Source organism: Pseudorasbora parva, chromosome 13 (assembly GCF_024679245.1).
Source record: "Pseudorasbora parva isolate DD20220531a chromosome 13, ASM2467924v1, whole genome shotgun sequence".
In the NCBI taxonomy this organism is placed as follows: Eukaryota; Metazoa; Chordata; class Actinopteri; order Cypriniformes; family Gobionidae; genus Pseudorasbora; species Pseudorasbora parva.
In genome coordinates this window covers 13111749-13134961 of record NC_090184.1, presented here as the reverse complement: position 1 = coordinate 13134961, position 23213 = coordinate 13111749, and the positions used below count along the sequence as shown (strand labels likewise).

At 39.9% G+C, this 23213-nt stretch overlaps 1 protein-coding gene across 17 annotated transcripts in view; it reads left to right on the top strand.

The window, feature by feature from the left end:
* LOC137038544 (dematin-like) overlaps nucleotides 1-23213 on the top strand; it is a 75165-nt gene that overhangs the window by 35411 nt on the left and 16541 nt on the right. For 7 of the 17 annotated variants that reach the window (XR_010897497.1, XR_010897509.1, XR_010897510.1 and 4 more), the window contains exon 2: nucleotides 6447-6506. The gene's annotated coding sequence lies outside the window, so the exon portion shown is untranslated. Of the gene's footprint in view, nucleotides 1-6446; nucleotides 6507-13519; nucleotides 13736-13915; nucleotides 13990-16786; nucleotides 16842-17133; nucleotides 17386-18407; nucleotides 18457-23213 lie in introns of those variants that run through there. The other 10 variants (XR_010897505.1, XR_010897500.1, XR_010897506.1 and 7 more) reach the window with 6 other exon arrangements.

Sequence of the window (23213 nt, the reverse complement as noted above, 5' to 3'; positions counted from 1 at the left end):
AAAACAGATTAATACTGTACGCACACAGCAAACAGACACAGCTCAGTGTGCATCCTGTTCCTTCCTCTTCTGCATCCTTCTCGAATCACTTGCAGTTCAAGAGAGGAGGAAGAACATGAGAAGCCTAAAAATATCCTGCAGCATCTCCCACATTAAGCCAGCCAGACCTCTCGCCCTCTTCCTATTCCTAATGCATTATGTAACATTGGATCTGTTGCTATGGCAAACAACACTTCACAGTCCACACATCTGAACAAAGCTGAATTTAGTCTCTCTCTACTGAGACACATGCTTTTATTGCCCTTTTTGCCACTTCATATAGAAAGGAGATTTGAGAGAGGACACCGAAAATGGGGAAAAGAGTGGGCATGAGATATTTACATGAAATGTTTGTTTCCATAAACTTTTATCAAAATCTAACTACCTCAGAAATACATTTTGTGCTCACAGAGATGGAGCAAATTTAACCAATAATATTGTAATCCGTATTATTGAAATCAGGTTCCACTAAAATGATTTTAATATTTAAAACTCTGTTTCACTAAAAATGTGTTTTAAATTGCATCCTTAATGTCACTAGCAGAGAAACAGTCAGTAATGTGGATGAGCTTGAAGATTTTGTGCAGCTACAGGGGGTGAGAGCTGGTTGGTTTGTAAGCTGCTTTGATCCTGGTGTGACACAGATTCAAAGTAAAATTGAACTCTGCCTGTGTCAGACATAGACGAGGACACAGATGGATTAGTGCAAGTGCAAAGTTTATTATCAGAGGTAACGGACACAAGTGATACTTAGATGGATGGTGACACTCAGACAAAGGACGATGATGGTGAAGATGAAGAAAACGATGATGATGATGATGAAGATGGTTACAGGTGAGGGCTTCTAGGAAGGACAGGTAGTCGATGATTGGATCGGTGCGAGACCAGACAGTGAGTGTGAAGGTGAGGAGTGTTTAAGTAGTGTTGACTGGTGATGGTGCACAGGTGATCAGAACACTGGTGATGGGGAACGAGTGGGTGTGGCAGTGTCTGATGGCTGTGAGGGCGTGACAGTACCCCCTCCTCCACGGGCGGCTCCTGACAGGCGGCGGCGACGGGGGTCTACCACGGCCCAGAGGAGCGGGTCGGTCAGGGTGGTCTTGGTGAAACTGAGTGAGAAGATTGGGGTCCAGCACATCGTTCCTGGATATCCAGCTCCGCTCCTCAGGACCGTGGTCCTCCCAATCTACCAGGTATTCCATCCGGGAACCCCGTCGCCGCGAGTCGAGGATAGCTCTCACCCGGTAGACTGATGGGTCCTCGTCGATGGTAGGAGGAGGAGGTACGGCACCATCACCAGGATCTGTGGGTGAAGAAGGGACAAATTCAGTGAAGGGCTTAAGTAGGGACACATGAAAAGATTTTTTAGGTGGGTGGAAGGTCAAGGCGGTAGGTGACTTCGTTCAGCTGCCTGTCTACCGTGAACGGTCCGATGTATCGGGGACTCAGCTTACAGCAAGGCAGCCGGAGACGGACGTCCCTCGTGGATAGCCAGACCTTCTGGCCTGGCTGGTACTGTGGCGGGGGTCCGCGTTTGGCATCAGCATGGTGCTTGTGTCTCCGGACTGCCTGCTGGAGTTGCACGTGCGCTGAGTCCCAGACCCTCTCACTCTGGCGGAACCAGTAATCCACCTCTGGGACCTCTGAGGGCTCACCTGTCCTGGGGAAGAGTGGTGGTTGGTAGCCAAGGACACATTGGAACAGTGTGAGCCCTGTGGTGGAGCTCTCCTGATTCTGGTGGCAGTATACCCTCAGGAATCTCCCGATCTCCTGGATCTTCCGTTCAGTCTGGCCATTGGTCTGAGGATGGTAACCTGACGAGAGGCTGATGGATACCCCTAGGAGACAGAAGAAGGCGGTCCACACTCCAGAGATTAATTGGGGTCCTCGGTCGGAAACGGTGTCTTCTGGAAGCACAAATTGTCGGAAGACTTGGGTGAAGAGTGCCTCCACGGTTTCCAACGCGGAAGGTAAGCCTTTGAATGGGATGAGTTTGCAGGATTTTGAAAATCGGTTAACAACGACTAGGATACAGGTGAAATCTTGGAATGATGGCAGGTCGGTCATGAAGTCGATCCCCAGATGGCTCCAGGGTCGCTCGGGGATCGGAGGAGAGACCAGGTTGCCCTCGGGGAGTCTCCTAGGGGTGTCGGCAATGGCGCAGACTGAACATCCCTTGACGAATCGGGAGACGTCCCGAGGCATGGCGGGCCACCAGTAACGGAGGCGAAGGGGCGAGAGGGTCCTTCTCCTGCCTGGGTGTCCAGAGCCCGGTGAAGAATGAGCCAAGTCCAGAAGGGGCAGGCGATGGCGAGGTGGGACGTAGAGGCGCCCTTCTGGACCTCCCGGCGGAGCAGGCTGTTGGGCGTTCTACTGTTGGATCTGCTCGTGGAGTGAAGTATTACCATGTGTTTTGCCATGATGCTACTATAAGGTTTTCTGGGTGAATGTATACAATCTAAAGAGCCCACCCTGAAATCGAGCCAAGATTTGTTTTGTAATTGTGGATTATTATGTTTTTTCTTTTCTTTTTTTCTTACAGTACATTACCTTTGCGTCATCTAAAGCAAATAATGTTTTGAGTCAACTTAATACATTTAAGTTTCTGTGTCACACTAACCAGGCATACCTTTAACAATTGTCATTGTTAGTTTTGTTCATCAGTTACAAAGTATAGAATAAACAAATAGGAAAAGACTCCTGTCAACAGTAACATTAGTATATTATGCTGAGTGAAGAAGCAACTACATTCACTCTAGCATTTACAGCCCTGGTGAGAATTATTGGCACCCTTGATAAATATAAACAAAGAAGCCTGTCAAAATAAATCAGATTTGTTAATCTTTTTGACTTTTTATAGAAAACATATTTTGTTTTTTTATCTAACCTTTCACTGAACGATTGAAAAGGGGGAAATATTTGTATAAAATAAATGTTTTTTTCCCCTCTGAAACACCATAAATAATGCCACCCTTTTATTCAATACTTTTTGCAACATCCTTTTGCCAAGAACTGAGTCTTCTCCTATAATGCAACTGACAACAGTTTAGAGATCATTCCTCCAGCTCCTTTCAGGTTCCTAAAGTCCATGTTGATACTCCTCTTCAGTTTTCTGGGGCTCAGGTCAGGGGATTGGGATGGCCATGGCAAAAGCTTAATATTGTTCACAGTGACCCATTTTTGTGTTGATTTGTTTTGGATCATTGTCCTGGTGGAAGATCCATCCATTGCCCATTATACAATTTCTAGCAGAGGCTGTCAAGTTTTAATTTTTTATCAGTTGGTATTTGATAGAATCCATGATGCCATGTATCTGAACAAGATGCCCAGGACCTCCAGCAGAAAAATAGGAAAAAATCATACACAGACTCAACTATTTTCTGCAATTCTCCAGCTGTGGTTTTTGGAGAGTCAGCATGCTTGATGTTATACACCTTTGGCCATGGAAGTGATTGGAACACCAGAATTCAAAGATTTGGAGTGTGTCCCAATACTTTTGCAAATATTCCACAACAGGAACGTTCCCCAGGAATTAGGGACTTTGGTGTGGTACTTAATGTGTTTTGTTTTTCCGCAGGAAATGGGGTCTAAATAAAGTTCTGGGTAAAAATGTCCCCCTCCAAACGGCCCTTAAAAAAGTTTTGTTGTGCTTAAAAGAAGTACACTTATTTTGATGTGAGCTTGCAATCACAACTTCAGAAGTGTAATCAAGACTTCCAAGCATTTGACTTACACACTAAGACTTACTTAACTGTAGTGTTATTAGATATTACATTTAAACTAAATATATTGTAAATGTGCTAAATTTCAACGTCATCAAATGTCTAATTATAAATATATTTAAATTTATAACATACAGTACAAGTTTCAATAGAAATTACATTAAAGTTTACCATAAATGCTTGTTAGTACAGTGCTTTGCAGTACACTTTAACCATATTTTAAAGAATAGAAGTAATTATAATTATAAGATTTACGAAGAAATCCTACTTAAGTGACACAATATGTTAAATTGTTCGCTGATATCTACAGAGTGTGGCTTATTTAAGGGCAAAAACTGTCCAGATACCGTTTTACAGGTCCATTTACAACCCTATAAATTGTCCCTAGGATGTAATGCTCTGTTTTTGCATTATTTGGAAGGGTCATGATTTTTAATTTTGAGCTCTGCTCTCATTGGCTTATTTCAACAGCTAACAGCAGTTTAGCTGTTCAGCTCGTGAGTCCTGACCATCCTGACAGAACACAGACCGACTGAATGACACTTTAAGCAAAACATCTCAAATGGAGATTGATAAAATGCAGCCTACTTGTTTATTGGTGTTTTCAGATCATCCGCACGTGAGAAAGAGCTCGCGTTCGTGCAGTTGCCAGATTTCAGTAATTTAAATCCCCCAAACAGAGCTTTTCTGTGAAAAGAAACCTGTATACTATCCGGTGTTTTACCTAAACATATCCAATCTGGCAACCATATGCACGCAAGCTCTCTGTTCAGCATGGTGCAGGATGAAAACACCAATAAATAAGTAAGCTGCATTTTATCAATTTCCATTTGAGATGTTCTGCTTAAAGTGTCATTCAGTCTACATTTTAGACTTGTCTTATATAATATAACGTTAGTCACAATGGCTAACGTTACGCAGTGACGGTGATGTAGCCTAATCTGAAATGCAAATAGGCAAAAACATCATTGTTTACCTGATGATTGTCTCCCAGCTTGATCCCCAACGCTTGCTTCACGGTTGGGTTTATGTTGAGAATCACTTTTTTTCCCGTGGTGTTTTTAATTTAGAAGATTTACATAAGAAGTAGGAGGCAGGGGTGTTTGAGACTCACAGTATGTGATGTCCATGTACTGAACTCTTATTATTTCACTATGACAAGGTTAATTACATTTTTCATTCTAGGGCACCTTTAATATAAACTGTAATTATAATACATTTACATGTAGCTGCAATTTGCTCAAGTATATTCTTTAAGTATATTCTCTATCTCTGATGTACTCTTTTTGAAAGTATATGAAAGGGTACTATTCCATATGGGCCATTTTAGTTTGACAGCCACTGAGCCCCATTCGCTTTAATTTTTCAACATCCTTCAAAACTGCTTAATTTTTTATTCTTTTTATTTATTTAAAAAAATGGTTATCTTTTTACTATTCTTTAGATTGTGAACTGTACTGTTTCACTTTTTTATGTGGATGCAACTAGGGATGCCACAATACTCAATATAACATTGAACCGTTAGGTATAACCGTTAGGCATTCATGGTTACGCGGTGGTGAATTGTGTTTTTTTTTCTGGTTTTGCATTTAATTATTTATTTCTATTTCTCTTCGTTTGAAATATTTCTCTCAGTTTATTTCGGCTCTGTTTGAGTGTGTCTGTGTGTCTATGCGCTGATATGAGCAAATATCCAGTCATATCAAGTTAGGGGGTGTTTAGCCACGTTTTAAAGTCTTGCCGGTTAAACATTTCATTCGTGTTTTACATGCACTGAGCACGCGCGCCTGTCAGACATGTGATTACTGGACTACGTAGTCTTTCTGCGCTAATACTGTCAAACACAACATATATAAACACAGTTGGTTATGGTATTAGAGTTATTAAAAAAATCACTCACTGCTTGAATACTTGAATCAAGTAAAAATACAGTAATTTTCAATCAATGTATATTATATATTGAAGACTATGTAGTTTTAATTTTAGCCTACATTCATTCAGTTTTATACTTAAATGCTACTGTACATCTCTGAGCTGCCACTGTAAATCTTTATATGTATTTTATATTAGGCTATACAATACACTAGGAATGTATACACAGGTTTTTTTTAAGTAAAGTTTAAGTAAGGTTTTTCAAGTCTTTTAAGTAAAATAAAGAAAAGAGTATTACAATAAAAACATGTTCTACTTAACCTCTTTCTGTTCCTGTCACCTAAGAATAGAATAGGAAGAAGAAGAAAAACGAACCGAACCGAAAACTGTGGTTAAAAACTAGATGCTACTAACAACTGCATAACAATGATGAATCTTTAGTTGGCTGGATGTTTTTCTTTTTGAGAGATCCACATTTCAGTTCAAGGCCAGAGTTCATTGAGGCATGAATAATTGAGTGATTTTGACTTTTGTGAATGCAGAAGCTCAGCCTGTGGATCAATAACTCAGAGACACTGCCTGAAGAGGAAGCACTTAAGAGAGCACTGCCATTCCCTATCAAATGTATTGGCTGTCACAGAATATCATCACTACTAAAATAAGCGGCTTTATCATGCTGAATAATATTGTATATTTCAAATTAATTTAAATGTGAATTTAACACTAACTTCAGTACATTGCGCACCGTTTTTAGCTTGATGTGCGACTGTTATGTCTTGATGAGTAATGAAATCCTGTATTTGTGTGTTTCAGGAATGGTCTAGGGCGAGGAGACCCTGTAAATGTGTGTCATGAACCTTCTCACCACCTGAGGTAAGATTTGAGTGTTCATCTCATTCAGTGAAGTCTATAGGCGTTCACATTACTACATACATTACATGACTTTGAAAGTCTTTCCCTGATTTTTAAATTATTTATTTATAAGATTTATTTTTTTGTAAAATCTAAAAGTCTTTCGAATGGTCTACAATTTACAGTTTATCAAAGTCTGTATTTGGATTTCTGCCTGCACTTCTGGGCAATAACAATTATTAATGTAATCTGAATGTATAGTAGGGAGGTTAAGCCCAAAAAATAGGCCTTTGACTTCAAGTCATGATGCAAAGGTCCCCTTTGGTATGGAAGTACTTTAGGGTAATACAAATAAATTTATCCTAAGACACAAGTGAGATCACACTTTTTATCAAAAATAAACAGGTTTTTTCAAAAATGGCCGACAATGTGCCGAAAATACTCTAGAGCCCATATCTTTGCTTCTGTTATCGCTATAATGACAAATTTGGTGTCAAAGTGTACATTTTTGGGGTCAGGGAATCCAATAAAATTGGTTTCAGGTTTAAAAAAACTACATATTTCCCCATACTATGACAACTGGGGGTAAAAATGCACATTTCACATAAAAATGATGTCATCAGACTGACTTTTTAATTATATTTTCCTTCAAAAACTTTAATTTTGTATTTAAGCAGTGCAGCTACTTCTGTACATTACATTTGTCCTAAGTAGCATGAGATTTCGACCAGTCAGGAGTAGCCTATAGCAAATCAGTTCCTGCAACAGCACATCCCATCTGCACCAGGACAGGGTATCCGCGGGGTCTTGAAAAGTCTTAAAAGGTGATAAATCAATTTTGGGAAAATTAAGACCCTTATAAAGTATTAAAAAGTCTTATCACGGCTTTATAAAGTCTTAAATTTTGAAAGTATTTTGTTCAAGCTTTGTCAAAAGAGTTTGACTCCAAAAAGTATTTATGAATATATTTATTTTCATCCCCATAAGTATTAAAAAACAACCGGGTACTCAGTCTGAGATCTGCTCGGAGCGTGCGCGCCAGGGATGGAAATTAGCGCCGCCATGCCACCAGCCAAATGCGGCTGATTTAGAGTTGTGGCGGGTAAACTCGCTTCACCTACCGAGCTGTTTCACCTCTTTGTAAACTTTGTTCAGTGCACGCGAGTGCTGCCGTATGTGCGCATATGACCAGTCGTTTTCTCCGTCATCACTCGCGTGAAGACGCGCTGTGAGACTCGCGCGCACTGAGAGAAGATCTGATGCTGTACATCATCCGAGAGCGCGCACGAGTCTCACAGCGCGCAAATATTGAGTTCTCTTTCAAGTCTTGCGCTTAAATGGACAAACTCACACAAGAAGTATGTCAACATGTCCATCTTGATGAGTATCCTAGCAGACATCGTCTGAATATGCCTTAAGTGAACTGTATAGTGTGCACAGTCGAGAAAGACGAGCATATCCCTGCCTCAGATCTTAAAGGCGCAGTAGCCTTTACTGCTGCCTGAGGGATGTCCTTATATTTAGTTTGACATTAAACAATGCTCTTGATTGAATAGTTTTTGTAAGTTTAATAAGGATTAATCTTTCATTTAAACAGTTAAATATGCAGTTATTTTACATTTGATTACTTTATTCAATTGCTGTACCTTTCTGCAGGCCAGTAGACCTGTACATTATTATTTAATGAACACATGAGTGAGGTCGAGTTAAACAATCTAGTTTGAATTTTATTTTTCGGTTTTCGGCTTTGGTTTCTTCTTTTTTTGTTTCGGTCAAGAATTTGGATTTCGGTGCATCCCTACTGACAATGTTCTGCTCAGTATGTTGTCAACACGCTTCAAAGATGCCAGAACGAATAGTTTCATTCTTGGGACTAAAAACCATAAAACTGGAAGCCATAAAAGACCACAAATCATCGTGAAAATGTCAGGAATTCATTGAGACTTGAGATTAAATAAACTGCCCAAGTATTGTAGAGCTTGTAGTATTAATTTTTTAAAAACAAAAAAGTGGCTGGTAAAAACATTGAGTGGTAGACTTTGAAAAAAGTTAATTTCCATCCCCGGCGAGCGCTGTTCATGGGTGACGTCATGTATTTTGTGAAATGCGCAGTTAGGTGATCTGTCGCCCTCCATACATTGCAAAACAGATATGCTATATAAACGATACAAAATTGGCCTACGATAGAGATTTTAAGTCTACATTCGACTACAACTGTTTATTAAAGGTTTGTTGCCGATTAGAACTTGAAGTGCGATGAGGTCTTAAAATATTTTGAGAAGGTCTTAAAAAAGTCTTAAAAAGGTATTGAAATTAACTTCAGGATTCCTGCATATACACTGAAGGAGCTGTGACAGCTGATATGATGATGGTCCAGTTGTACCAGAATTGATGTTTTGCCTGTATCAGTATTTAAGCGAATATCATTTATAATCTTTATGAGCGCTGTCTCTGTGCTGTGATGTGGTCGGAAACCAGATTGAAAGTTGTCAAAGAATCCGTTTGAGTTTAAGAATTTGTTCAGCTGACTGAAAACAACTTTTTCAATGATTTTGCCTATGAAGGGGAGATTTGAGATTGGTCTGTAGTTGCTCAGTATGGAGTTATCCAGATTTCTCTTTTTCAGAAGAGGCTTAACTATTGCAGTTTTAAGGGAGTTTGGAAAAGTCCCATAGAGAAGTGAAGAGTTTATCACTTCTAGGAGATGTGCTTCCAAACAGTTAAACACACTTTTGAAAAAAGAAGTGGGGAGTGTGTCAAGGGCGCAGGTTGATTTTTTTTTAAGGTGCTGTACCATTTCTTCTAAAATTGTACGGTCAATTGCTTCGAAATTAGACATAGTAACTTTCTGATGTTGTGGTCTGATCTGACTGACCCCAGAGCAACTAGAGGATGTGCTAATAAGATTATACACCGTTTGTCCATGTTAACAAACAATTAAAAAAAACTTGTAATACATTTTTTGTTTGACTTGATACAAGTAATCAATTCAATAATTTTCATGGCGATATCTAAAGGTTAAACATTTTACCCTATTCATGTGAAAAAATAATGAATAGGCGTATGAATATGTTATATTTGGGTCTTTTTCTGAAATTTCCTCTAATGGGATTCTTCTGGGCTTTTTTTTTCTTTCTTACTCAGGACATATTGAGGATACAAAATCAGTTGAGTTTGATTATGTTGCAATTTGTTCACCCTTTTTTTCCTTAAAGGCCTGGAGTAGTAGGCTATGTGCTTGCTTCAATAAAAATGAATACAGTTATGATGAAGCTAACTAGTTACTAGCTAGCTAGTTATTAGTTATCTAACATTAAAAACATGTTTCTATTTAATAAGAGAGTCATTCGAACCTCAAAGTGTTAACCTGTCACCTCTGACCTTTATCAGCTGTCACAGCTCCTGATGCAGATGGGATGTGCTGTTGCAGGAACTGATTTGCTATAGCCTACTCCTGACTGGTCGAAATCTCATGCTACTTAGGACAAATGTAATGTACAGAAGTAGCTGCACTGCTTAAATACAAAATTAAAGTTTTTGAAGGAAAATATAATTAAAAAGTCAGTCTGATGACATCATTTTTATGTGAAATGTGCATTTTTACCCCCAGTTGTCATAGTATGGGGAAATATGTAGTTTTTTTAAACCTGAAACCAATTTTATTGGATTCCCTGACCCCAAAAATGTACACTTTGACACCAAATTTGTCATTATAGCGATAACAGAAGCAAAGATATGGGCTCTAGAGTATTTTCGGCACATTGTCGGCCATTTTTGAAAAAACCTGTTTATTTTTGATAAAAAGTGTGATCTCACTTGTGTCTTAGGATAAATTTATTTGTATGACCCTAAGGTACTTCCATACCAAAGGGGACCTTTGCATCATGACTTGAAGTCAAAAGTCACTTAACCTCCCTACTAGTACAGTAAATTGATTAAAAGGGACAGTTCATCCAAAAATTCCTAATTATTATAATTTACTTACCCTCATGTTGTTCCAAAAGCAGTGTGGCTTACTTTCTTCTGTGAAACAAAATATATATATATATTTCACAATATGGTTAAGTTTATAACATAACATATGTTATTTAGGCATCAAACACTAAGCCATTTTTAAAAAAACATCAATATTTGGTGCATGTTCCATTTAAAATAAAGCAAAAGTATTTTTTTTTAAGTGATGGGATAATAGAATAAAGGCTGTAAATATGTTATTCCTGTAATTTTCTGGACTTTTAAGTTCCTCATGCTAATCATCAGTCTCAGCGTCAACCCTAATTTTACTCATTTTAAGACGGCTGACAGGATTTGTAGGTTGCACTTGACATAGTTCCTGGTTAAGTGGGGGAAGGGAGGCACAGTCCTCTGTCACGCTATCCGTCTGTGCTGACTGCAGGGATGTAATGTGTTTTATCATCTCTCTCCATATCATCCCTCCCCCAACCTCCCATCTCTCTTTATCCATCGTTTCTATCCTTTTTATTTATCTGCCCTCCCCCTTCTCTGCCACCCCTGGCCACTACCTTTTTTTCTCTCCATATCCACCTCTGAATCTGTATTTCCTTGTCTTCTTGCTCCCTTTCCAAAGTAAAGATGGTTTGGGAATCTTAATGGAGTTAAAGGGGTTGTTTGCCCAAAAAATTAAATTCTGTTATTAAATTACTCACCCTCATGTCATTCCAAAGACCTTCGTTCATCTTCGGAACACAAATGAAGATATTTTTGATGAAATCCCAGAGCTCTTTGATCTTTCCATAGACAGCAATTTAATTAGCACTTTCAAGGCCCAGAAAGGTATCAAAAATTTGTCCATGTGACTCCAGTGGTTCAACCTTAAAGGGGGGGTGAAATGCTGTTTCATGCATACTGATCTTTTTACACTGTTAAAGACTTGGAATCCCATACTAAACATAGACAAAGTTTCAAAAGTTAAGGTGGACGTTTGATGGGAGTATTTCTTTGTCAAAAATACTACTTCCGGTTAGTCATAAGTTTCGGCAAGTTTTTTGAGATGATGCGTCCCCTTTGACGTTAATGGGGGCGGAATTTCCTTGTATGGGCCTTACGGACAATTCTACCGGAAGCGCGTGAGAGAGAGAGAGGGAGAGAGCGAAAGTAACAGGCTACGCCCATCAAAGCGCTGGCTTGTAGGATGCTGGACAGGTGATGTGCACATAACAATGTCACCAAAAAAGTGCGTTTTTGGTTGCCAGACCAAGACAGTCCTGCACAGATTCCCCAAAACCCCGCGTTAAGGCAACAGTGGATGTAATTTGCTTTTCCGGATCAGCAACTGAGTTGCGCGAATGTTTATATCTGTTCGCTGCATTTCGGTGCCGACTGTTTCATAAACAAGGCCCAGCTCGACGCCGGATTTTCCCAATCGCCTAATGCTGAATGATGGAGCAGTCCCAACGTTAGAAGAGTGAGTGAGACTGCTTCAAATGTCTGTTTTTTTTAGTCCGCTTACTGTCTACACAAACCACGCGTTAACACACAAACACACGTGCACAACTGCACTTCCCACATGTACACCTTCAAAGACAAAAATACGACGATATAATTCAAGTATAAATATGTAAATAACACAAGCCGCTAAGCATATTATATAGTTAGTGTATAACTTGTACCACATAGAGACGTCCTGCTCTAGTCGTTTTTGCTGCTGCTCCTGTTCAACTGCAGCCTCTGGGTCTGATTCCAGCACACGTCATTATTTAGCTCCGCTCACACGACACGCCCCCACCCGCTCTGCTTTTTTCGGAAAGACTCGGAACAGCGCATCTTTCTTATATAATTATTAAAAAAATAAAGACTTTTCGGAGATATGCAGGATGCAATGCTACTCTATAGGTACTCAAGATTGACATGACACTGACTGAAACTGAGTGTTTCACCCCCCCCCCCCCCCCCTTAATGTTTTGAAGTGATCAGAAATACTTTTTTGTGCACAAAACAAACCATTGAGTAATTCATAAACTAGTAATAGTACTTTAAAGACAATCCTTAATGGTACTGGAAGCCAGTGAAGACTGGTGTGATAAGTTCAGATTTTCTGGTCCTGGCAACAGCATTCTGGATGAGTTGCATCTTTTAAATGGTCTTTTGGGGAAGGCCAGTGAGGAGTCTATTACAGTAGTCCACCCTTCTGGTGATAAAAGCATTAACAACTTTCTTTAAGTCTTGACTGGAAACAAAAAATCTCATTCCTGCAATATTTTTTGAGATTATAGTATGCTTTTCTAGTTATTGCTTTGACATGAAAAGGAAGGTCAGACTCTAAAATCACACCAAGATTCCTGAGTTATTTGCTTCCAAATGCAGTGACTTTAGATTTGTCTTTGTTTTAACTGAATAAAGTTTTGGCACATCCAACAATTCGTTTAATAAATGCATTTGCACAGGGAATCAATGGGTCATTAGGTGATAGGGTTAAGTAGAACATGATATCTGCATAGCTGAGCAGTTTGGTTCGTTCTCCTTTTTTGAGTCAGTAGGACCATATATAAGTTGAACATGGTGCAAGAATTGAGCCTTGTGGGACTCTGCATGGATGTCCAGTAAGTATTTTGGGGTTGCATTTTTGTTGAAAATATCTAAAATAGAACTACAGTGGTGTGAAAAAAGTGTTTGCCCCCATCCTGATTCCAGATCATCAAGCGTAATAATTTAAATATTAGTCAAAAATAACAAAATGCAGTTTTTAAATGAAGGTTGTTATTATTAAGGGAAAACAAAATCTTAACCTAAAAGTGGCCCTGTGTGAAAAAGTGATGTGTGAAAAAATGAACTGGTTGGGTCACCGTTAGCAGCAACAACTGCAATCAAGCATTTGCAATAACTTGCGATGAGTCTTTTACAGCGCTGTGGGGGAATTTTCTCCTTCTCATCTTTGCGGAATTGTTGTAATTCAGCTTTATTGGAGGGTTTTCAAGCATGAACTGCCTTTTAAGGTCATGCCACAGCATCTCAATAGGCTTCAGGTCAGGACTTTAACAAGGCCACTCCCATGTCTTCAATTTGTTTTTCTTCAGCCATGGACTTGCTGGTGTGATTTGGGTCATTGTCCTCCTGCAGAAACCAAGTTTGCTTCAGCTTGAGGTCACGAACAGATGGCCGGACATTCTCCTTCAGGATTTTTTGGTAGAAAGCTGAATTCATGGTTCCATTTATCACAGCAAGTCTTCCAGGTCACGAAGCAGCAAAACAGCCCCAGACCATCACACTACCACCACCATATTTTACTGTTGGTATGATGTTCTTTTTCTGAAATGCAATGTTACTTTTACACCAGATGTAATGGGACACACACTTTCCAAAAAGTTTAACCTTTGTATCGTCAGTCTACTGAGTATTTTGCCAAAAGTCGTGGGGATAATCAAGATGTTTTCTGGCAAAAATGAGACGAGCCTTAATGTTTTTTTGCTCAGCAGTGGTTTTCGTCTTGGAACTCTTTTTCCAGTCTCTTTCTATGGTGGAGTCATGAACACAGACCTTAACTAAGGCAAGTGTGACCTCTTGGGGTAATTTTGGTCAACTGGGCACATTCAATGATTTGGAGGTTAACCACTGTCCCATGTTTTCACCATTTGTGGTTAATGGCTATCATTGTGGTTCACTAGAGTCCCAAAGCTTTATAAATGTTTTTATAACCTTTTTCCAGACTGATAGATCTTAATTACTTTCTTTCTCAGTTCCTGAGGTTTTTTTGTTGTTTTTTGGATCTCCGCATGCTTTTGGAGATCTTTAGGTCTACTTCCCTTTGTTCAGGCAGGTCCTATTTAAGTGATTTCCTGACTGAGAACAGGCGTGGCACTTATCAAGCCTTGCTGTGGCTAGAGAAATTGAATTCAGGTTTAATAAACCACAGTTAAAGGTGTCATGAACTGGCTTTTTTATTTTTTTAATACTGTTGTCTTAGGTCAACTAATGACATTTGTGTGTTTTTTACATTCAAAAACATCATAACTAATACGTATTGGGCTATTTTCTACACCGGTTTTAAGGCTCTCTCCTGAATGCTGGGTTTTGATGGGCTAGGATTGGATAATATTTGCATGTTTAATGAGCTCCAGCTCCCCTTCAGTTCAGTTCACATGAGGGAGGGATTGTTTTGAAAGCGGCAACTGGAATGATTCTCTCGATCACAGGGCTTGTAAACATCTTTTTCAAACAAAAACAATGATTTATTTCTTATCCTCCCGTGATTGATTGGAATATTATTTTTGTATTACATGGCTGGCCCGATCGGTGGATATAAGAGTGAACCGCGCACACATTTGTTTTTGTGACATATGGGACATTCCATAGGCGTAATGGTTTTTATACTGTACAAACTGTATTTTCTATCTCCTTTACACTGCCCCCACTGCCCCTGCCCCTTAACCTACCCATCACATGAAACATTATTTTTTTTACTTTCTAAAAAAAACTCATCCTGTACGATTTATAAGCATTTTGAAAGGTGGGGACATGGCCAGTGTCCTCATATTTCACCCTCTCCTTGTAATACCTATGTCATACCAATGTCATTATACACATTTGTGTCCTCATATGTCACAAAAACATTCCTATACACACAAACACGCACGCACACACACACACACACACACACACGCACCCTTCAAATGTCAAGTCAAGAGAATGTGAACACAGCGCAGATCAAGAAAGGAATATTATTTCACTATTTGAGAATCACCGGCCTGCCGACAGGCTTATGTTTTGGTAGCCCATCTGGAAAACACACAGCCCCGGGACGTTGGGCTTTGCGAGCCATGTCTGAGTCAGATCTATAACAATGCAATACTATTACATATAAAAAACATGCAAATCCAGCATCGCCCTAAGACTTGTTTACAAATGATTTCGCAGTGAAATGAAGCAAACACACGTATAATGTCTTCCCCCTGTGACCTGGAACTTCATTAAAAATAAAGTTCATCCACTCATTCCTAATATTAGGATCCGAAGGAAGCTTATGCAGCAACTGTGTTGTTCCACAACCAGAAAAGGCGCAATATCTTGCTATCTTCTTCGGCATGTTTATTGCTGCTGGCTAACGTGATCCGAACAGCTCCATGAGTCGGTGGGCAGAGCTACTGAATTAGATGTGCTGTAGAGGCGGTGTTTCACAACAGAAGACGTCAAGATGCGCACACAATCGTTTTCTGGGCCAGGGGCCTATTGCATAAAACTAGGATAAGGGATTAAGCAAGGATAGCTTTGTGATCCTGGCTCAATTTATCTGCTAATATACAATTATCTTTCGTTATCGTTATTGTTCTTGGTGGGAGTGTGCCTTCAGAGTACGTTCACACGACAGCGTATAACCGTTTCCTTGATCTCACAATGGTATTAGTTATAATTCTGTTTTCATAGGGTGGGAATCCCTATATTTCAATACAACCCTTTCAAGTCTGTAATGTAAAAAAACAAGAAATACTTCTCAATCATTTGCATATTTTTTATCTTTGTAGACCCTTTCATAGACACAAAGAGAAATCTTACATGTTTTTACCCTCAAAAACCAACAGCATAGCAATATAAGTTGTATCTGTTTTTGGGTGATAGTGTTTTGGGGTGTTTTGGGGTGATTTATAAGCATTTTGAAAGGTGGGGACATGGCCAATGTCCTCATATTTCACCCTCTCCTTGTAATACCTGTGTCATACCAATGTCATTATACCCATTTGTGTCCTCATATGTCACAAAAACATTCCTATACACACACACGCACGCATGCACACGCTACCTTCAAATGTCAGGTCAAAAGAATGTGAACACAGCGCAGATCAAGAAAGGAATATTATTTCACTATTTGAAATAATAGACTATGGTGATGAAGAAGATGATGACGATAAAGATCATGTTAAAGACAATAATGCGGAAAGTCCATTCACCAAACCCTAATCCATGAATGTCCATTAAAGCTCATGTCCATGGTGCACATTCCAAAGTTTCCACATGCAAACCTTTGTGTTTATCTCAAGTCATAGCAAACCCAAGTCTTCAAAAATCACATGTGTGGCACAATCCGGTTTCAGAATCCACAGAATTATATTACAAATGTCTCTACATTCACTCCATTGACATGTCTCTGACAAGGTTTCAGAACAAATTTTAAACAAATTTTTATTTAACACAGTAAACAATGATTTAATTTAGGATTTAAAGTTCTACTTAAAACATTTTGTTTGTTTGTTTGTTTGTTTTTACCTTAAAAAAGAAAAGTGAGACTGTATGCATTAAGAGTGTATTTCCTGATAATTGGTTCATTTATGACATTAATTTGCTTGATATAGATGGCAGTGGTCTGCATTGAGGTGAAGCATTGATTGACTGATAGACAACTACTGTGTAAGTGTTTGTAACTTTTCTCATTTTTGATTGTTTGTTCATTTGTTGTTGGATAAGTGTGTCTGTGTGGTGCAGTGGTGTGTATTAGTAGTTTTGGTGTATTCTGGTGGTGTGTGTGGGAGTTAGCATTTGTTGAGTTAGCATTTGTTTGGTCTTTGCCACGTTGGGAGTCAGTTTGTTGGGGGCGTGGCCAGCGAGGTATTAAAAGCCTTGTGTGTTTGTTAGCAGCTGGCTAGAGGTGAAGCATTGATTGACTGATAGACAACTACTGTGTAAGTGTTTGTAACTTTTCTCATTTTTGATTGTTTGTTCATTTGTTGTTGGATAAGTGTGTCTGTGTGGTGCAGTGGTGTGTATTAGTAGTTTTGGTGTATTCTGGTGGTGTGTGTGGGAGTTAGCATTTGTTGAGTTAGCATTTGTTTGGTCTTTGCCACGTTGGGAGTCAGTTTGTTGGGGGCGTGGCCAGCGAGGTATTAAAAGCCTCGTGTGTTTGTTAGCAGCTGGCTAGAGGTGAAGCATTGATTGACTGATAGACAACTACTGTGTAAGTGTTTGTAACTTTTCTCATTTTTGATTGTTTGTTCATTTGTTGTTGGATAAGTGTGTCTGTGTGGTGCAGTGGTGTGTATTAGTAGTTTTGGTGTATTCTGGTGGTGTGTGTGGGAGTTAGCATTTGTTGAGTTAGCATTTGTTTGGTCTTTGCCACGTTGGGAGTCAGTTTGTTGGGGGCGTTCCCAGCTGCTTTCAATAACGATACTCAAGTGAGTATAAATAGCGTGATAGTCCGCGGCAGCGAAAGCGGCAGTGTGAAGCCCTCCTTGTGTGAAGACCGACGAGTGTAAAGACTTCAACTCTTCCCTGTGCAACTCCTCGCGAGCAAGGACCTCGACAAGCCACTTGAGTATCATCTTCCTTTCATTATTTGTGTTCGGTTCTTTTCTAATTCCGATCTGGCCTTTTCTCTGATCTGTATTCACCATGTGCTTTCAAATCTCAACTATAACTACTAGCACTCGTAATTCACGCTCTGTACGCACAAGACGCCGCAATCCTAATAATTTGCGCTATATCCTAACATCCTCTGCTACTTTACTCTCTATTCCAATTGGTCTCTGGAATTGTCAGCCTGCTGTAAACAAAGCAGACTTCATTTCATCTATTGGGACTCATTCTCAGCTCAGCCTCATGGCCCTTACTGAGACCTGGATCAAACCAGAGGACACTGCCACTCCTGCAGCCCTTTCAACCAATTTAACTTTTTCACACACTCCTCGGCCTATTGGGAGGGGTGGGGGTACTGGTTTGCTTATCTCAAATGATTGGAAATTTGATCCATTACCATCTCTACCGGCCAGTTCATTTGAATCGCACTCAATCACTGTTACTCACCCTGTTAAAATCCATGTGGTAGTGGTCTATCGTCCTCCAGGTCACCTCGGTAACTTTGTGGAGGAGTTGGATGTGTTACTTTCTAGCTTCCCTGAGGATGGCAGTCCACTGATTCTGCTGGGTGACTTCAACATCCATCTTGATAAACACCTAGCTGCAGACTTCAGCACTCTACTGACTTCATTTGACCTTAAGTTAGTATCTACTACGGCTACTCACAGATCAGGTAACCAATTAGACCTTGTATACACACGCAACTGCTCCACGGACAACACTTTAGTTACTCCATTACACACCTCAGACCACTTTCTCATCACTCTTAACCTCATACTGACTCCTGATACAACACGCACTCCTACACAGATTACCTTTCGGCGTAATCTACGCTCCCTCTCTCCCTCTCGCCTATCCACTATGGTTTCATCGTCACTCCCTCCACCTGCTCAGTTCTCAGCACTGGACACTAACAGTGCTACCAACACTCTTTGCTCCACTCTAACATCCTCCTTAGACAGTTTTTGCCCCCTCTCATCCAGACCAGCCCGCCCCACCCCATCTGCCCCCTGGCTGTCTGAAGTTCTCCGTGAACATCGCTCTGGACTCAGGGCGGCAGAGAGGAAATGGCAGAAATCTAAAAACTATACTGACCTTACCTTGTATCAGTCGCTTCTCTCTTCTTTCTCTACAAATGTCTCCACTGCTAAAACAACATACTACCACAACAAAATCAACAAATGCTCTGACTCTCGCAAACTCTTTAAAACATTCTCCTCTCTCCTTTGTCCTCCTCCTCCCCCTCCTTCATCAACTCTTACAGCTGATGACTTTGCATCATTTTTTACAAACAAAACATCCCTGATCTGCAAACAGTTCTCCTCATCACAAACTGACAAGCACATCTCAACAACTAACACGAACACGCTTCCATCCTTCTCTCCGCTCTCCGAGGCAGATATTTCTAAACTCATCCTTTCCAATCACCCTACTACCTGTCCACTTGATCCTATACCCACTCACCTCCTTCAGGCCATTTCTTCTTCAATCACTCCTGCACTCACTCACATTGTCAACACTTCTCTTCATACGGGAACCTTTCCCACAGAATTTAAGCAGGCTCGGGTAACCCCACTGCTTAAGAAACCCTCTCTGAATCCAGCACTTTTAGAAAACTACCGACCGGTATCCCTTCTGCCTTTCATTGCAAAGACCCTTGAGCGAGTTGTGTTCAATCAACTCTCTATGTTTCTTGAAAGGGACAACCTCCTAGACAACAACCAATCCGGCTTCAAAAGCGGCCATTCGACTGAGACTGCCTTGCTCTCGGTAACTGAGGCACTGAGACTGGCAAAAGCAGCTTCCAAATCCTCAGTGCTCATTCTGCTGGATCTGTCTGCTGCTTTTGACACAGTTAACCACCAGATCCTCCTGTCAACACTTAAGACGATGGGTATCTCAGGAACTGCCCTCCAGTGGTTCAGGTCTTACCTCTCTGGTAGGTCCTACAGGGTGTCATGGAGAGGTGTAGTGTCTAAGTCACATCATCTAGCTACTGGGGTTCCCCAGGGCTCAGTCCTTGGACCACTTCTCTTCTCCATCTACATGTCATCATTAGGTTCCGTCATTCAGAAACATGGCTTTTCCTATCACTGCTATGCTGATAACACTCAACTCTACTTCTCATTTCAACCAGATGATCCTACAGTCAGTGTTAGTATCGCTGCCTGTCTGACAGACATTTCTGACTGGATGAAAGAGCATCATCTTAAACTCAATCTTGCAAAGACAGAATTACTTGTTTTCTCAACCAACCCAGCACTTCATCAAAATTTCTCCATTCAGCTTGGTTCATCGACCATAACTCCATCAAGGACAGCCAGGAACCTTGGAGTTGTGATTGATGACCAGTTAAACTTCACTGACCACATTACTGCAACAGCCCGGTCCTGCAGATTTGCTTTATACAACATTAGAAAGATTAGACCCTTCCTATCAGAACAGGCTGCACAACTCCTGGTTCAAGCTCTTGTTCTCTCCAGACTGGATTATTGTAATGCTCTTCTGGCTGGGCTTCCAGCATGCACTATCAAACCCTTGCAGCTGATCCAGAATGCAGCGGCGAGAGTGGTCTTTAATGAGCCGAAGAGAACGCATGTTACGCCTCTCTTCATCAAACTGCACTGGTTGCCAATGGCTGCTCGCATCAAATTCAAGGCTCTATTTCTCGCCTACAAAACAACCACTGGTTCTGCACCATTATACCTAAACTCAATTGTTCAGACTTACACACCCTCCAGAAGCTTGCGTTCTGCGAATGAGCGGCGCCTCGTGGTTCCTTCCCAAAGAGGCATGAAATCGCTCTCACGGACATTTTCCTGGACCGTTCCCACCTGGTGGAATGACCTGCCGATCTCAATTCGTGCTGCCGAGTCTGTAGCCATTTTTAAAAAACATCTTAAGACACATCTTTTCCAATTGCACTTTTCCTATTGCACTTGACCAATACAGAATAGCACTTACTGATCATATCTACGTCTCTCATCCGGATTTGTGCCTTCAGGCGGGTATGTTACATAGTTATCATAGCTACAAAAATCCAGTGTTCTGTATTTTGCGTACGTGAGTTTTTGCTGTCGATGGCTATTGCTGCGCGTTTAGCTAGAATGCCATACAAAACCAACCCATTGGGCCACTGAATCCGCATTAACGACAACAGTTGGGGCATCAGCCTTAGTCCTAATGGGTTGTTATCATAGCTATCCAAATCCAGTGTTCTGTATTTTCCGTACGTGAGTATTTGTTGTAGCTGGCTATAAAAAAAAAAAAAAAAAAAAAAAAAAAAAAAAAAAAAAAAAAAGTTGTGTACTGTGCTAATTAATTGAGATTTGTTACAGCTCTTACAGGTTGTTGGCTTTGTTTGTTTCGTTGCTTCTATTGCTCTACCCTTTTTTGTAAGTCGCTTTGGATAAAAGCGTCTGCTAAATGATTAAATGTAAATGTAAATGTGGTCTACGTATCTTTTAAAGATGTTCAGAAATGGGTTTTGAGAAATTCCCTGTTGGAAAAAAAGCATTTGCTGGTTAGGTATGTTTTAAAGCATGGCAGCTGGTTTACGCTGGTCCTTAGTTGGTCCTGAGCTGGAGCTAGTTACTTCATGCATCCTTTTTTATCAACCTATGTGGGTAAGTTTCTTAAAGAAAGGCAACATTTTAATCAAAAAGTTGAGAAAAATCTAATTTTTGTCAAAGACTACGCCTTAATCAGATTAAGAACAATGATCAAAACATGGATGGAGTAGATAGAGATCCATCAACACCCCCAAAGCAGTTTTGATGTACATGCTGTTTAATGTTTGATGACCACGTTATTTTACATTTGCGTGAGCAATCTTCTACCACTTGTTTCAGCTTCTTCTTTGTATTTTGATCCAGAGATTCTAAACTAGATGTGTCATAGCGCCCCCTACCGTATAACATTGAAAATATGGATAGCTGGAAAATTCAGGTAAAGAGTAAAGTAGATTTTCCTCCTACGTACACTACCAGTGGAATATATCCACTGGTAGTGTTTATCCTCAAATAAAGATTCAACCGGTTATGAATCAGCGTATTGATTCATGATTCGGATCGCCAATGTCACGTGATTTCAGCAGTTTGACACGCGATCCGAATCATGAATCAATACGCTGATTCACAACAGGTTGAATCTTAATTTGAGGATTGAAAACCAAACCAGAAGAGAAGACAATGCTGAATAAAGTTGTAGTTTTTGGGATTTTTGGACCAAAATGTATTTTTGATGCTTCAGGAGATTTTAAGTATATTTCTGAAAACTCTATAAAAGGTAGACTGAAAGTATACTCTTTTATGTTTAGTATACTAATAGAACACTTGATTACATTTATTTTTCATAAGGGCAGCTTAAACCAGCTCATGACCAACTAAGGACCAGCTGCTATGCCTCAAATCATATGCTGTTTTTTGTGTGTGTTTTTTTCAACAGGGTTGTTGAGTCTATGGAGGACCAAACGTGATACAAAAGAGAAATTGTATTGTCTTTCCTATTGGTTTGACTATATGCATTGATTGTTTGTTTTTTTCTTTGTCAAATCCAGAACAGACCTAATCTGAAACTGACAATATAGCCAAGACCAATGAGCTTTTAATTGCATACATTAGCCACAGAAATCCATTTAGACCTCTGTCCATTTTAAAACCCTTTACACTCACAGGGTCTGGCTTCATAATGAGAACCATTAAGTTGACAAGATCTCCATGAGCATATTTATCTGAATTTCTGATATGAACCATCCAGTCACTTCCTGTATTTTTAGCAGTGTTTTATTGTACAGACATGCTGCAGGGTTCTTTTTTCAAAGGAGTGAGAAATGTGTTCTTTTCAGTAGAATAAAAAATACTCACAATCCATCAGAAAAGCCCAAAGAAACACTGTCCTTGTGCTCATAGTCTTTTGACTGCAGAAGATTTTAAGGTCCTTACAATGTTGACTTTTTTGTACTTTGTATGTATTTGTAACTTTCTCAATCAATCAATCAATCAATCAATCAATCAATCAATCAATCAATCAATCAATCAATCAATCAATCAATCAATCAACTTTATTTATATAGCGCTTTTACAATGACGATTGTTTCAAAGCAGCTTCACAGTGTTAAACAGGACAATATTGCAACAAAATTTGATTTGGCTAGTTTGATTTGGATAGTTTATAGAATTTAATATGTTAATTAAATAATTTAATTATTACCTAATTAATACGTTTAATTTGTATATTTAGTTGAATAACTTGGATCATAGTTTTAGTGTCCCCAACTGAGCAAGCCAAGCCAAAGGCGACAGTGGCAAGGAACCAAAACTCCATCAGGCATGATGGAGAAAAATAAACCTTGGGAGAAACCAGACTCAGTCGGGGTGCCAGTTCTCCTCTGGCCTATTATTAAACAGTGTATAATTATTATTCTGCCAA